The following is a 15659-nucleotide window of genomic DNA, read 5'->3' as shown; positions in this document are numbered from 1 at the left end:
TGTCTTTTATCCCGATGTGGAAGAGCCAGCGACTAAATTGGAAGAGAAGATAGAGACTCCGAATCCATTGGCGAGTGTAGACACTAACGCGATACTAGTAGTGCTGAAGCAAATGTCGTCACAAATATCAACCGATATGTCAACACAGCTCGAAGTGCAAAAGACAGATATAACATCTCAACTGGAATCGCAGGAGACACGCATAACATCCAAGATGGAAAAAACAACTAGAATCACAGGAGAACCGTATAACATCGAATATTGAGGCACAAGAAACGCGTATGTCAGAAATGTCGACACAGATAACATCTAAGATGGAAACACAATTGGAAGAACAGAAGACATATTTGGCATCTCAACTGGAAGCGGAAGAGGCACGTATATCTGAAATGTCGGCACAAATTTCGGAACAGGTATCATCGCAGCCCTTTGTGAAACTGGAAGAGCAGGATGCAAAAATTGATGCCGAAATAGAAGCGTTAAAAGGTCGTATGGAGCAGTTACAACTAAACCGCCCAGCTGTTTCAGCAAGCAATCCAGGTCTTCAAGCTACAGTTTGAGAAGACCGCAGCAGTGAGCAACTGGAATGCGGAAGATAAAGTTGCTGCACTGTTCGTGGCATTGAAAGGGCCTGCAGCGGAAATCTTACAGACGATTCCAGAGTACAAACGGAACAGTTATGAAACATTGATGGCTGCTGTAGAACGACGTTATGGAAGCGAGCATAGGAAACAGATATTCCAAATTGAGTTGCAAAACCGTCACCAAAGAGCGAATGAGACTTTGCAGGAGTTTGCCTCGGATGTTGAAAGGTTACCTCATCTCGCAAATGCGGACGCACCCGTGGAATACACCGAGAGGGTAAAAATCCAGAGTTTCATAAATGGCATACGGGACGTGGAAACGAAGCGAGCTACATACGCAAACCCAAAGCTGACATTTGCTGAAACGGTATCACATGCATTGACTCAGGAAACGGCCTCACTATTGAGTAAAGTGGAAAGACCAGATTGGGTAGACGCAATTTTGGAAGCACTGAAGGGATCACAACCGAAAAATTCCGGAGATATTAAATGTTTCAAGTGCGGCAACCCAGGTCACATTGCACGACATTGCAGCAGCGGTCCCAATAGCTCCAACAATGTGGGTGGACGTAAACGCAGAGCAGAAGGTGATGAGGAAATCTCCAAGACCACTCAATCGTTAAACTAAATCGAGTCAGCCGCAAGGGGCGACAGCTGGCTCCCGCAATTGAATGCCCCATAATCTCTATCTCGCAGATGGGAAGAAGTTCGAGGAATCTTACTGTTGGAGGACATGTGGACGGAAAGGAACGTTTACAGACTTTAGATACGGGTGCATCTCATTCCATTATTCGAGCGGATTTAGTCAACAAAAAGATAAGACCATTGCTTGGAGCAAGATTACGTACAGCCACGGGAGAGGACACCCAGGTAATTGGAGAAGTAGAATGTGAAGTCGCAATTGGGAACGTCACGGTAGTACACAATTTTATAGTGGCAGAAATTGTTGATGAAATCATAATTGGAGTGGACTTCTTAATCGACCAGGGCATCAAGATCGACATGCAAAGCAAGACGATGCGATATAAAAACATGGATGTACCACTTAATTTCGGCTACGAGAGAGGCTACAGCAGTAAACGAGTGCTGGTGGAAGAGAGTCAGCAAATAGCACCAAAATCCGAAGCAGTCTTCTGGGCAAAGGTTGATGGAGATTGTGGGACAAACAAATTGTGAGTTGTCGAAGCAGCAAACAAATCAGCACTAAACATACTTGTAGGAAAAACCCTGGCTATGACAAAACAAGATGGACGTATTCCGGTAAGAGTACTCAATGAGTTCAAGTCACCACTCAAACTGACTAAAGGAGCTATTTTGGGAAGATGCCAAGAGGCTGAAGTAGTTATTAACTGTGAACATCTCCAGGAACACGTTTCAGCTAGTAATACTGATCTTTCAAATGACATCACGGCATGGACGCAGGGGCTAGAGGAAGCATATCAGAGTAAGGCAAAACAACTGCTCCTAAAGTACGCAAACATATTTGACCAGGATGACTCTAAACCAGGCCGCACCAACGTTGTGAAACATCAAATTGACACTGGAGATGCGAGGCCGATCCGTCAAGCTCCACGTAGTGTTCCACTGGCGAAGCGGGAAGTTGTGAGTCAAATCATTCAAGAAATGAGCGACAGCGGCGTCATCGAACCATCAGCTAGTCCACGGAGCTCACCGGTAGTACTTGTAAAAAAGAAGGATGGAAAAATAAGGTTTTTCGTGAACTACCGGAAGTTGAATGACGTAACGGAAAAGGATAGCTACCCATTGCCAAGAATTGACGACACCCTGGACATGCTATCTGGTACGAAATGGTTTTCCACACTGGACTTGAAAAGCGGCTACTGGCAAGTTGAAGTGAAGGAGGAAGATAAAGAGAAAACAGCCTTCAGTGTGGGTGATGGTCTTTGGCAATTTACAGTGATGCCTTTTGGACTTTGTAATGCACCAGCTACTTTTGAGAGACTCATGGACCAGGTACTGAAAGGACTACATTGGAAAACATGCTTGGTGTACCTGAACGACATCATCGTATTGGGCAAGAATTTTGATGAACATCTTAAGAACTTGGAGGAAGTTTTCCAGAGAATAGCTGGCGCTGGTCTGAAGTTAAGTCCCAAAAAGTGTGCGCTGTTTAAAAAGGAAGTAAATTATTTGGGTCACAAGGTAACGACAGAGGGAATCTGCACTGCAAACGAAAAGATAGAGGCTGTAAAGGATTGGCCAATACCACAGAACCTACATGAATTGAGAAGTTTTCTTGGGCTGTGCACATATTACCGCCGATTTGTACGAAATTTTTCCAGCGTAGCCCATAGCCTCCATGAGCTTACAAGAAAAAATAAAGCTTTTGAATGGAAGAAGGAGCAAGAAGTGGATTTCCAAACATTGAAGGAGCGTTTGTGCACTGCCCCAATGTTAGCATATCCGATTCCAGGAGCAACATTTATTCTAGATACAGATGCGAGTGGATATGCTATAGGAGGCGTTTTATCACAACTGTTCGATGGACAGGAAAAGGTAGTTGCATATTACAGCCGCTCGATTAGAAAACCAGAGAGGAACTATTGCGTTACGCGGAGAGAGCTGTTGGCATTGGCAGAGTGCATTAAACATTTTAACAAATACCTCTACGGCCAGCGATTCCGTGTCAGGACAGATCACGCAGCGTTGAAATGGCTTCTGCAGTTCCGTAATCCTTAAGGACAATTGGCACGATGGATCGAGCGACTACAAAGATATGACCTTTCCATTGAGCATCGAAAAGGTAGTACCCATGGAAATGCTGATGCAATGTCACGAAGACCATGTAGTTTGGAATGCAAGCACTGTTCAAAGGCCGAGGCTAAATAAGACATTATAGATGTCCGGCTAATGACTATAACGTGTACGGATGAATGGGACAAGGAACAACTAAGGAAGTGTCAGCTAGAAGATACAGATCTGTCACATGTTATGCAAGGACTAGAACGAAACGAAAGACCAAGCAGAGAGGAGATGTCAGCAGAGAGTCCCATTGCGAAGTCATATTGGGCACAGTGGAACAGTTTAGAATTGATATCCGGTTGCTTGCATCGAGTATGGGAGAGTGAGGATGGTCAATGCAAGAAGAAACTGATAGTTGTTCCCAGAAAGAGGATTCCTGACGTGCTCAGCGAGCTGCACAATGGTCCAAGTGGAGGTCATCTTGGAATCACGAAGACAATCGAGAAAATTAAGCAGAGATTCTATTGGGTTGGTTGCCGTCAGTCGGTCACCGAGTGGATTGCCAATTGCGAGGTATGCAACAGAGCAAAAGGGCCCAAAACCCGAAGTCATGGCCAGATGAAGCAGTATATTTCAGGTGCACCATTTGAAAGGATCGCCATGGATGTCGCAGGTCCATTTCCTACTAGCAACCGCGGAAACAAATACGTACTGGTGGTTATGGATTATTTCAGTAATTGGCCAGAGGTATACCCAATCCCAAACCAAGAAGCAGAAAAAGTTGCAGAAGTGGTTAAAAACGAATGGGTTGCAAGGTATGGTGTACCAATGGAGTTACATTCTGACCAAGGCAGGAATTTTGAATCAGCTGTGTTCCAAGAAATATGCAAGAAGTTGGGCATTCGAAAAACACGGACAACTGCATTGCATCCTCAGTCCGATGGTATGGTGGAACGTTTCAAGAGAACATTGGAGGAGCATTTAAGGAAAGTAGTAGACAAGTACCATAAGGACTGGGATACACACATATCATTATTCTTGAAGGCCTACCGATCGGCAGTACATGACACAACGGGCCAAACTCCCGCAAAGGTAATTTTTGGCAATGACCTTCGACTGCCGGCTGATTTGAAGTATGATAGATGCCGATGCGGAGAGGAATGTCAAGAAATCCACTGATGTCTTGGAAGAAGAGCTGGGAGAGATACACGATCTGGTAAGGCAGCGAGCAAAGATTATGAGTGACAAGATGAAAGCGAGGTACGATAAAGCAATTAATTCGGAAGGGTTTCAGGAAGGAGATTTGGTGCTGCTATACAACCCACAACGAAAAAAAGGTTTGTCCCCGAAATTGCAGTGTAACTGGGAAGGCCCATACAAAGTTGTAAAACGGATCAACGATGTAGTGTACCACATACAAACCACTACCAAACCACGAACCAAAATGAAAGTGGTTCATTTGGAAAGATTGGCAGCGTTTAGATCGAGAGATATGTCTGATCGGGACGATCAGACTTAGGTGGAGGGCAGTGTCACGGATATTAGCATCACTAAGCTATACCATCACTAAGGCCATGCTAAGCAGTATTTACGTCAATAATCAAATCAAGTATACACATATATAAGACAGCCCAGAGAGATGTCACACACAGATGCATTTACTTATACGCCTATTTGTACTCGAGAGACTGTAAACTACAAACATTCACATCAATAATTCAATCATTTTGTATCTACATAAACGAATAAATAATTGTGTCTACACATATGTACGTATACGAGCAGTGGAGCGGCAATGCACAAACACATGCATATATCTTATCTGAGTTGCGACAAGAGAGGGCAATAATTTGTGCACGTAGTTGTGGCTGGCGATTTTGTAGCCGAAACTAACTAGTATGTTCTGGAATGGAAAAGCCTAGAAGTATGCAATTAGAAAACAAAAAGTATAAAAGGCGCTACAGTAAAGGCGAAGAGTTTGAGTTTGATTTGAGTTGTCAAGCAGTTACGACTATGACGATATCTAGCGAGCAATAGCAGTATTATCTTGAATAGTGGAGTTTCATTTGAGCTATCAGTTTGGTTATTAAGCTATTCGTTGCACAGTTTGAGTGTTATTGTGAAGTATTTTAATAAAGGCCATTTTTCCATTATTCAATATTGGAGTTATTTATTCAACAGTTTAGCGATACGAACCTAGCAAAAGGGCAAATAAGAGGAATTTGCAGCAAATTCGTTACAATTGGTGTCAGAAGAGGAATTGTTGAATAAATTCCAGAGGACTACAAGGACATGGCAAAGTTCAGTGAATTGAAGATCCAGCAAACTGAAGAAGGAGTTGGAGAGCCATGGATTGAATACAACCGGCAATAAGATCGAACTTCAAGCACGGCTACGAGAGGTAATGGAGTTGGAAGGAATTGATGTGGACGAGTATGTCTTTTATCCCGATGTGGAAGAGCCAGCGACTAAATTGGAAGAGAAGATAGAGACTCCGAATCCATTGGCGAGTGTTGACACTAACGCGATACTAGCAGTGCTGAAGCAAATGTCGTCACAAATATCAACCGATATGTCAACACAGCTCGAAGTGCAAAAGACAGATATAACATCTCAACTGGAATCGCAGGAGACACGCATAACATCCAAGATGGAAAAACAACTAGAATCACAGGAGAACCGTATAACATCGAATATTGAGGCACAAGAAACGCGTATGTCAGAAATGTCGACACAGATAACATCTAAGATGGAAACACAATTGGAAGAACAGAAGACATATTTGGCATCTCAACTGGAAGCGGAAGAGGCACGTATATCTGAAATGTCGGCACAAATTTCGGAACAGGTATCATCGCAGCCCTTTGTGAAACTGGAAGAGCAGGATGCAAAAATTGATGCCGAAATAGAAGCGTTAAAAGGTCGTATGGAGCAGTTACAACTAAACCGCCCAGCTGTTTCAGCAAGCAATCCAGGTCTTCAAGCTACAGTTTGAGAAGACCGCAGCAGTGAGCAACTGGAATGCGGAAGATAAAGTTGCTGCACTGTTCGTGGCATTGAAAGGGCCTGCAGCGGAAATCTTACAGACGATTCCAGAGTACAAACGGAACAGTTATGAAACATTGATGGCTGCTGTAGAACGACGTTATGGAAGCGAGCATAGGAAACAGATATTCCAAATTGAGTTGCAAAACCGTCACCAAAGAGCGAATGAGACTTTGCAGGAGTTTGCCTCGGATGTTGAAAGGTTACCTCATCTCGCAAATGCGGACGCACCCGTGGAATACACCGAGAGGGTAAAAATCCAGAGTTTCATAAATGGCATACGGGACGTGGAAACGAAGCGAGCTACATACGCAAACCCAAAGCTGACATTTGCTGAAACGGTATCACATGCATTGACTCAGGAAACGGCCTCACTATTGAGTAAAGTGGAAAGACCAGATTGGGTAGACGCAATTTTGGAAGCACTGAAGGGATCACAACCGAAAAATTTCGGAGATATTAAATGTTTCAAGTGCGGCAACCCAGGTCATATTGCACGACATTGCAGCAGCGGTCCCAATAGCTCCAACAATGTGGATGGACGTAAACGCAGATCAGAAGGTGATGAGGAAATCTCCAAGACCACTCAATCGTTAAACTAAATCGAGTCAGCCGCAAGGGGCGACAGCTGGCTCCCGCAATTGAATGCCCCATAATCTCTATCTCGCAGATGGGAAGAAGTTCGAGGAATCTTACTGTTGGAGGACATGTGGACGGAAAGGAACGTTTACAGACTTTAGATACGGGTGCATCTCATTCCATCATTCGAGCGGATTTAGTCAACAAAAAGATAAGACCATTGCTTGGAGCAAGATTACGTACAGCCACGGGAGAGGACACCCAGGTAATTGGAGAAGTAGAATGTGAAGTCGCAATTGGGAACGTCACGGTAGTACACAATTTTATAGTGGCAGAAATTGTTGATGAAATCATAATTGGAGTGGACTTCTTAATCGACCAGGGCATCAAGATCGAAATGCAAAGCAAGACGATGCGATATAAAAACATGGATGTACCACTTAATTTCTGCTACGAGAGAGGCTACAGCAGTAAACGAGTGCTGGTGGAAGAGAGTCAGCAAATAACACCAAAATCCGAAGCAGTCTTCTGGGCAAAGGTTGATGGAGATTGTGGGACAAACAAATTGTGGGTTGTCGAAGCAGCACACAAATCAGCACTAAACATACTTGTAGGAAAAACCCTGGCTATGACAAAACAAGATGGACGTATTCCGGTAAGAGTACTCAATGAGTTCAAGTCACCACTCAAACTGACTAAAGGAGCTATTTTGGGAAGATGCCAAGAGGCTGAAGTAGTTATTAACTGTGAACATCTCCAGGAACACGTTTCAGCTAGTAATACTGATCTTTCAAATGACATCACGGCATGGACGCAGGGGCTAGAGGAAGCATATCAGAGTAAGGCAAAACAACTGCTCCTAAAGTACGCAAACATATTTGACCAGGATGACTCTAAACCAGGCCGCACCAACGTTGTGAAACATCAAATTGACACTGGAGATGCGAGGCCGATCCGTCAAGCTCCACGTAGTGTTCCACTGGCGAAGCGGGAAGTTGTGAGTCAAATCATTCAAGAAATGAGCGACAGCGGCGTCATCGAACCATCAGCTAGTCCATGGAGCTCACCGGTAGTACTTGTAAAAAAGGAGGATGGAAAAATGAGGTTTTTCGTGGACTACCGGAAGTTGAATGACGTAACGGAAAAGGATAGCTACCCATTGCCAAGAATTGACGACACCCTGGACTCGCTATCTGGTACGAAATGGTTTTCCACACTGGACTTGAAAAGCGGCTACTGGCAAGTTGAAGTGAAGGAGGAAGATAAAGAGAAAACAGCCTTCAGTGTGGGTGATGGTCTTTGGCAATTTACAGTGATGCCTTTTGGACTTTGTAATGCACCAGCTACTTTTGAGAGAGTCATGGACCAGGTACTGAAAGGACTACATTGGAAAACATGCTTGGTGTACCTGAACGACATCATCGTATTGGGCAAGAATTTTGATGAACATCTTAAGAACTTGGAGGAAGTTTTCCAGAGAATAGCTGGCGCTGGTCTGAAGTTAAGTCCCAAAAAGTGTGCGCTGTTTAAAAAGGAAGTAAATTATTTGGGTCACAAGGTAACGACAGAGGGAATCTGCACTGCAAACGAAAAGATAGAGGCTGTAAAGGATTGGCCAATACCACAGAACCTACATGAATTGAGAAGTTTTCTTGGGCTGTGCACATATTACCGCCGATTTGTACGAAATTTTTCCAGCGTAGCCCATAGCCTCCATGAGCTTACAAGAAAAAATAAAGCTTTTGAATGGAAGAAGGAGCAAGAAGTGGATTTCCAAACATTGAAGGAGCGTTTGTGCACTGCCCCAATGTTAGCATATCCGATTCCAGGAGCAACATTTATTCTAGATACAGATGCGAGTGGATATGCTATAGGAGGCGTTTTATCACAACTGTTCGATGGACAGGAAAAGGTAGTTGCATATTACAGCCGCTCGATTGGAAAACCAGAGAGGAACTATTGCGTTACGCGGAGAGAGCTGTTGGCATTGGCAGAGTGCATTAAACATTTTAACAAATACCTCTACGGCCAGCGATTCCGTGTCAGGACAGATCACGCAGCGTTGAAATGGCTTCTGCAGTTCCGTAATCCGGAAGGACAATTGGCACGATGGATCGAGCGACTACAAAGATATGACCTTTCCATTGAGCATCGAAAAGGTAGTACCCATGGAAATGCTGATGCAATGTCACGAAGACCATGTAGTTTGGAATGCAAGCACTGTTCAAAGGCCGAGGCTAAATAAGACATTATAGATGTCCGGCTAATGACTATAACGTGTACGGATGAATGGGACAAGGAACAACTAAGGAAGTGTCAGCTAGAAGATACAGATCTGTCACATGTTATGCAAGGACTAGAACGAAACGAAAGACCAAGCAGAGAGGAGATGTCAGCAGAGAGTCCCATTGCGAAGTCATATTGGGCACAGTGGAACAGTTTAGAATTGATATCCGGTTGCTTGCATCGAGTATGGGAGAGTGAGGATGGTCAATGCAAGAAGAAACTGATAGTTGTTCCCAGAGAGAGGATTCCTGACGTGCTCAGCGAGCTGCACAATGGTCCAAGTGGAGGTCATCTTGGAATCACGAAGACAATCGAGAAAATTAAGCAGAGATTCTATTGGGTTGGTTGCCGTCAGTCGGTCACCGAGTGGATTGCCAATTGCGAGGTATGCAACAGAGCAAAAGGGCCCAAAACCCGAAGTCATGGCCAGATGAAGCAGTATATTTCAGGTGCACCCTTTGAAAGGATCGCCATGGATGTCGCAGGTCCATTTCCTACTAGCAACCGCTGAAACAAATACGTACTGGTGGTTATGGATTATTTCAGTAATTGGCCAGAGGTATACCCAATCCCAAACCAAGAAGCAGAAAAAGTAGCAGAAGTGGTTAAAAACGAATGGGTTGCAAGGTATGGTGTACCAATGGAGTTACATTGTGACCAAGGCAGGAATTTTGAATCAGCTGTGTTCCAAGAAATATGCAAGAAGTTGGGCATTCGAAAAACACGGACAACTGCATTGCATCCTCAGTCCGATGGTATGGTGGAACGTTTCAAGAGAACATTGGAGGAGCATTTAAGGAAAGTAGTAGACAAGTACCATAAGGACTGGGATACACACATATCATTATTCTTGAAGGCCTACCGATCGGCAGTACATGACACAACGGGCCAAACTCCCGCAAAGGTAATTTTTGGCAATGACCTTCGACTGCCAGCTGATTTGAAGTATGGGATAGATGCCGATGCGGAGAGGAATGTCAAGAAATCCACTGATGTCTTGGAAGAAGAGCTGAGAGAGATACACGATCTGGTAAGGCAACGAGCAAAGATTATGAGTGACAAGATGAAAGCGAGGTACGATAAAGCAATTAATTCGGAAGGGTTTCAGGAAGGAGATTTGGTGCTGCTATACAACCCACAACGAAAAAAAGGTTTGTCCCAGAAATTGCAGTGTAACTGGGAAGGCCCATACAAAGTTGTAAAACGGATCAACGATGTAGTGTACCACATACAAACCACTACCAAACCACGAACCAAAATGAAAGTGGTTCATTTGGAAAGATTGGCAGCGTTTAGATCGAGAGATATGTCTGATCGGGACGATCAGACTTAGGTGGAGGGCAGTGTCACGGATATTAGCATCACTAAGCTATACCATCACTAAGGCCATGCTAAGCAGTATTTACGTCAATAATCAAATCAAGTATACACATATATAAGGCAGCCCAGAGAGATGTCACACACAGATGCATTTACTTATACGCCTATGTGTACTCGAGAGACTGTAAACTACAAACATTCACATCAATAATTCAATCATTTTGTATCTACATAAACGAATAAATAATTGCGTCTACACATATGTACGTATACGAGCAGTGGAGCGGCAATGCACAAACACATGCATATATCTTATCTGAGTTGTGACAAGAGAGGGCAATAATTTGTGCACGTAGTTGTGGCTGGCGATTTTGTAGCCGAAACTAACTAGTATGTTCTGGAAAGGAAAAGCCTAGAAGTATGCAATTAGAAATCAAAAAGTATAAAAGGCGCGACAGTAAAGGCGAAGAGTTTGAGTTTGATTTGAGTTGTCAAGCAGTTACGACTAAGACGATATCTAGCGAACAATAGCAGTATTATTTTGAATAGTGGAGTTTCATTTGAGCTATCAGTTTGGTTATTAAGCTATTCGTTGCACAGTTTGAGTGTTATTGTGAAGTATTTTAATAAAGGCCATTTTTCCATTATTCAATATTGGAGTTATTTATTCAACAGTTTAGCGATACGAACCTAGAAAAAGGGCAAATAAGAGGAATTTGCAGCAAATTCGTTACACTATGTTATTTTTTGCAAAATCAATAGATATAGCCATTCCTCTAATATCAATTTTCTTTTTCCACAAAATCAGGAAGAGTTTGGATTTCCATTACCTGCATGGACAACGCATTATTATCCAGAAAAATTGCAATTTTTAGCGGAACAAAGTTATATTTACAACGCTTATACAAAAGAAATGCAAAAGATCAAAGGTGGTCCCTTCCTCAAGAAGGCGTTTGCCGAGATGATACAGAAAAGCAATGATCAACTGAGTCCCAACGATCGTAAACTACTTATTTATATGGGTCATGATTGGACCGTGGGTAATATACTATCTGCCTTGGGTGTTTGAAAGCGACAGATGCCGCGTTTTGCTGTTATGACCATTTTTGAATTGCATCAAAATTTGCAAACTGGTGAATATTATGTGCAGGTGAGCAATACTTTCACTACTTGTAAATGCTTAAGTGTGATCTGATTAAATTATTTAATTTCAGATTTATTTACGAAATAATGAAAAGGGTTGTGCGGAATTGCTGAAAGTGCCAAACTGTGGTGCTAAATGCCCATTGGACAAATTAATTACATTAAGCTCGGATGTTATACCAAATGAATCATATGAAGAGCGTTGTAAGGCGAAAAATGCTCACTATAAAGAGCCACCACCGCGTCTGGTGGAAAGGCAAGAACCAGCAGGAAACTAAAACCTGATGATTTACATAAACACAAAGGAATTGCAGAAGCTAACTCTAGAAAGTATTAATAATCTACAAAAGAATTGAACGCTTTCTGTAAAAACAACTTTAGTTGATACGTTGCAAACATTTCAATCATTTGAGTGGTAGAGTTATGAGCGGCGGGTTGAGCCAACTGCAAAACTAAATAGTTAATCTTAAACATTAAAGAAAAGGGCTTCTTAAGTTATTTTCATACTTCATTATAATAATAAGGGCAGTTTTCACTGTCTCTAGTTAAGTAAGAAATAATATGGAGGACAGCAATCCTTCATTTCATTTTATTTTCATTTATTATTTATACACAAGTAAGACTATGTCTTTTATAGTATTTCGCATAGAAATTGATAACATTAATTTAACATTTTTTAATCAATTATAAAATAAAATAATATAAATAGATGCTCACATAGAAAATTAGAGATCATTGTTGTAGTAACAGGTGAAACGACTTAGGAAGAAAATATAGAGAAAACAGCCAATTTGAAGTGTTTAAGATTAGAAACCATTTTTTATTTATTGGGTAAAGAATTCCACAACTGTACAGCGCTAACGAAAAATATTCTTGACGTTGTAGAATACTTAAAGTATGGTACAATTATGATGCAGGTATGGCCAGATTGTGCAAATTTTAGTTTAGAATAAAGGTAATTCGAACAACGGCTATAGTTAAACATAAACCAAATATAACGACGACCAAAAATGAGGCTAAGCTGCAACCAAGAATATTATGTGAAACTTGTGAAATGTGATCAAATTTTTTCTTTGAATATACATATCATGCGGCGTTATTAATTAATAGCTGCAATTTACCAATCGAAGCTTTATCAGGGCCGCCATATATCAATTAGAGCCTACGAATTCTCGAACTTGTTCGAGAAGAGATTTCTCGCGAGATTGTCGAATCACGAATGACTCGTAAGGCTCCTAAGGCTCGCGAGCTTTTCAACAATCAATTTAGTCGATTAATCGGGTGTTTTATATAGAGCTAATGATTTCTTCTGGAGCACAAGCGAAAATTTCCACAAAACCACAACTAAACACCGAAATGTATAGAATATTGCCAATGCAGCGACTGAATTGAAAGTCGAGAAGCTCGCGAGTATTACGAGTATGTCAAGTTTCGAGAATCTCGAGAGAATTCAAAGTCGAGAAGCTCGCGAGTATTACGAATATTTCGAGATTCGAGAATCTCGCGAGAAGCCTTGTTCTTGATGTCTCGTTAAAAAAATAAAATATTGTGAACAAAATTATATCTTAATATATAAAAATCACGTGTCACTATGTTTGATCCCGATGGACTCATAAGCTACTGAACCGATTTTGAATTTGTTTTGCACTCCGATCTAACTTGAAACATAGGCTAGGTTATATCTCAGTTTATAGTCGCAATATTATTTTATTGCAAATTTTTTTATTAAGCTATTGCATAGATTTTATCGAGGGCTTGGCGACTAAATCAAAAAAAAACGTAACGGATATTTGTCAAAAAAGATTCAAAAAGGCTCGAAAAGGTTCGAAAACGTTCGGTGTTAGCAACAGGCCAAATACATAAAATTGGATCTCTATCATAATCAGCGGTGGGCAGGTTACCAAATTGAGAATGTGTTAGTAAACACGAACGCGTAGCGATCACGAAAGCAAAATCAGTTATTTATTTAGTTTGATTTCAATGCTTGAACGGTAAACATGTGTCACACGCACTCTTTGGTACTCTGTTTTAAGCGCGCGTGCGACACTTCTTCACCGTACGACCATCGAAATCAAACTAAAAGAGCTGTCGTTGATTTTCACAAAGTAGCCATTGTGCTATCGCTTATCGTATACATATATGGTCGCTTACAAGCCAACCTAATAAAACCGCACTGCGTTTTTTTAGCGCACGCAAACAACCGGCGTTTTTTGCCCTAACCCAAATAAGCATGCGTTGCGACAATGTAAAGCATGTGTGCAAACGTCAAATCTAAATGTCACGCAGAACAAAAATTGGAAATCGAGTTAGGTTTTCACGCAGCAAATTCAATTTGAGTTGCTCTCATACAAGTTGTATGTGCATGAGACATTTTTGACAGAAAATGACTTGCGTTCGTTTATATTAGGTTGGCTTGTTAGCAGGTGTTAAGCTCATGCCCACCCCGGATCATAAAGTTAAAGTTAAAGTTAAAGTTAAAGTGAATGTTAAAGTTAAAGTTAAAAATAAAGACTTTATCAAACTGTGATTTTTGCCGGCTCAAGGTCCAATGTAATAAAACACTTTTTTAAATATTTCCCAATATATTTCAATCTCCTTCGGAGATCGTCTTCAGGGGCTATAACAATAACAAACAAATATTCACATATAAAACTGAATACAATTGGGATAAAATTTTTCCATACATACATACATTAATTATCTTGTCCGATACACGACACTCGTTAATTCGCCATGCAGCTTAGAACTAATTTTTTTTTGTTCTTTTGTGAGTCAAGTGTCTATAAATATGTGAGCAATTTTCTGTGTCCGTTTTGTAATTTAGTCTCTTGCTTGGTGATGTATTTGCTATGTGTAGCATTTCTAACGTAAACCTTTTGCTATAATTTGTCTCCTGCTCTAGTATACTCACCGCTTTAAAATCTGGTTGGTGTCCGTTCTCTGTACAGTGGGCCGCAAGTGCTGTTTTATGAATGTTGCCAGATGATCTACATTTAATATCCGATCTGTGTCCTGCTATTCTTGTTTTTAATTTGTTCTTTGTTGTACCCACATATTCTTTTCCACAGTTATTATTTTCACTTCCCGCACATGTAATCTTATATATTACATTATGTTTGTCTGAATTTGTTATTTTGCTTTTAACGTTATTAAAAAATATGTTTGTTGTGTACGATGGTTTGTGTGCAATTCTTATATTCTCCTTGTCATAGATGTCTGAGCCCTGCAATCTTTCTGAAAAACCTGGTATATATACTACAGATCTATATTTTGTAGCCGTGTTCTCTCTGTTCTTCCGGCATTTATCTTTCGGGTATTCTTTTATTAACCTCTGTATTGCGTTAGGAGGGAAGTCATTCATCTTTAGTATGTGTGTTATACGTTTTTTATTCTCGGAGTGAAAAAGTGAGTGACACGCAAAAATCACAGTTTGATAAAGTCAAAGTAAAAAGGTCGCTACAATCAAAATTTTAGTTAAAAATAAAGTTAAAGTTAAAGTGAAAGTTAAAGTTTTTTTTTTTTTTTTTTTTTTTTTTTTTTTTTTTTTTTTTTTTTTTTTTGTGTTTCGTGGAAGGAGGAAATGCTTTATGCACTGACCGGGATATTTAAGCCTCACTGCGAGACTCTCCGAGTGTAGGACTCCCTTCTTCCATGAAGGCCTACCCACTAAAACCTAACCTCCCACGGCCCGCGCAAATCCCCGTACCTGGGACCGCGTTTAGCATTACTTCGGGTACGGGTGCGCGCTACGTGAGCTCTATGGCTACTCTCACGCTAATGGGCTAGGCATCCGTCTTCTCGTTTACTGGTAAGTATATGCCTCACATATGTGCTGACCGTATCCCATCTGTCTCTTCGACAGGTTATGTTATTAATGACACTGCCCGGGGATAGGTCGCCAAGTACCTCTTCTACCCTCCTTCGCTGATGGGAGAAGTGCCTGCATTCGAAGAAGGTGTGGCGTACATCGTCTATTTCCCCACAGTACAGACAGCTCGG

The 15659-nt window shown here is 41.4% G+C and overlaps 1 pseudogene; it reads left to right on the top strand.

The window, feature by feature from the left end:
* LOC137253940 (prostatic acid phosphatase-like) overlaps nucleotides 1-12124 on the top strand; it is a 437997-nt pseudogene extending 425873 nt beyond the window's left edge.
* The last annotated feature ends 3535 nt before the right edge of the window (nucleotides 12125-15659 follow it).

This window comes from Eurosta solidaginis, chromosome 5 (genome assembly GCF_040869045.1).
Source record: "Eurosta solidaginis isolate ZX-2024a chromosome 5, ASM4086904v1, whole genome shotgun sequence".
Classification (NCBI taxonomy): domain Eukaryota; kingdom Metazoa; phylum Arthropoda; class Insecta; order Diptera; family Tephritidae; genus Eurosta; species Eurosta solidaginis.
This window is presented reverse-complemented; position numbering and strand designations above follow the sequence as displayed.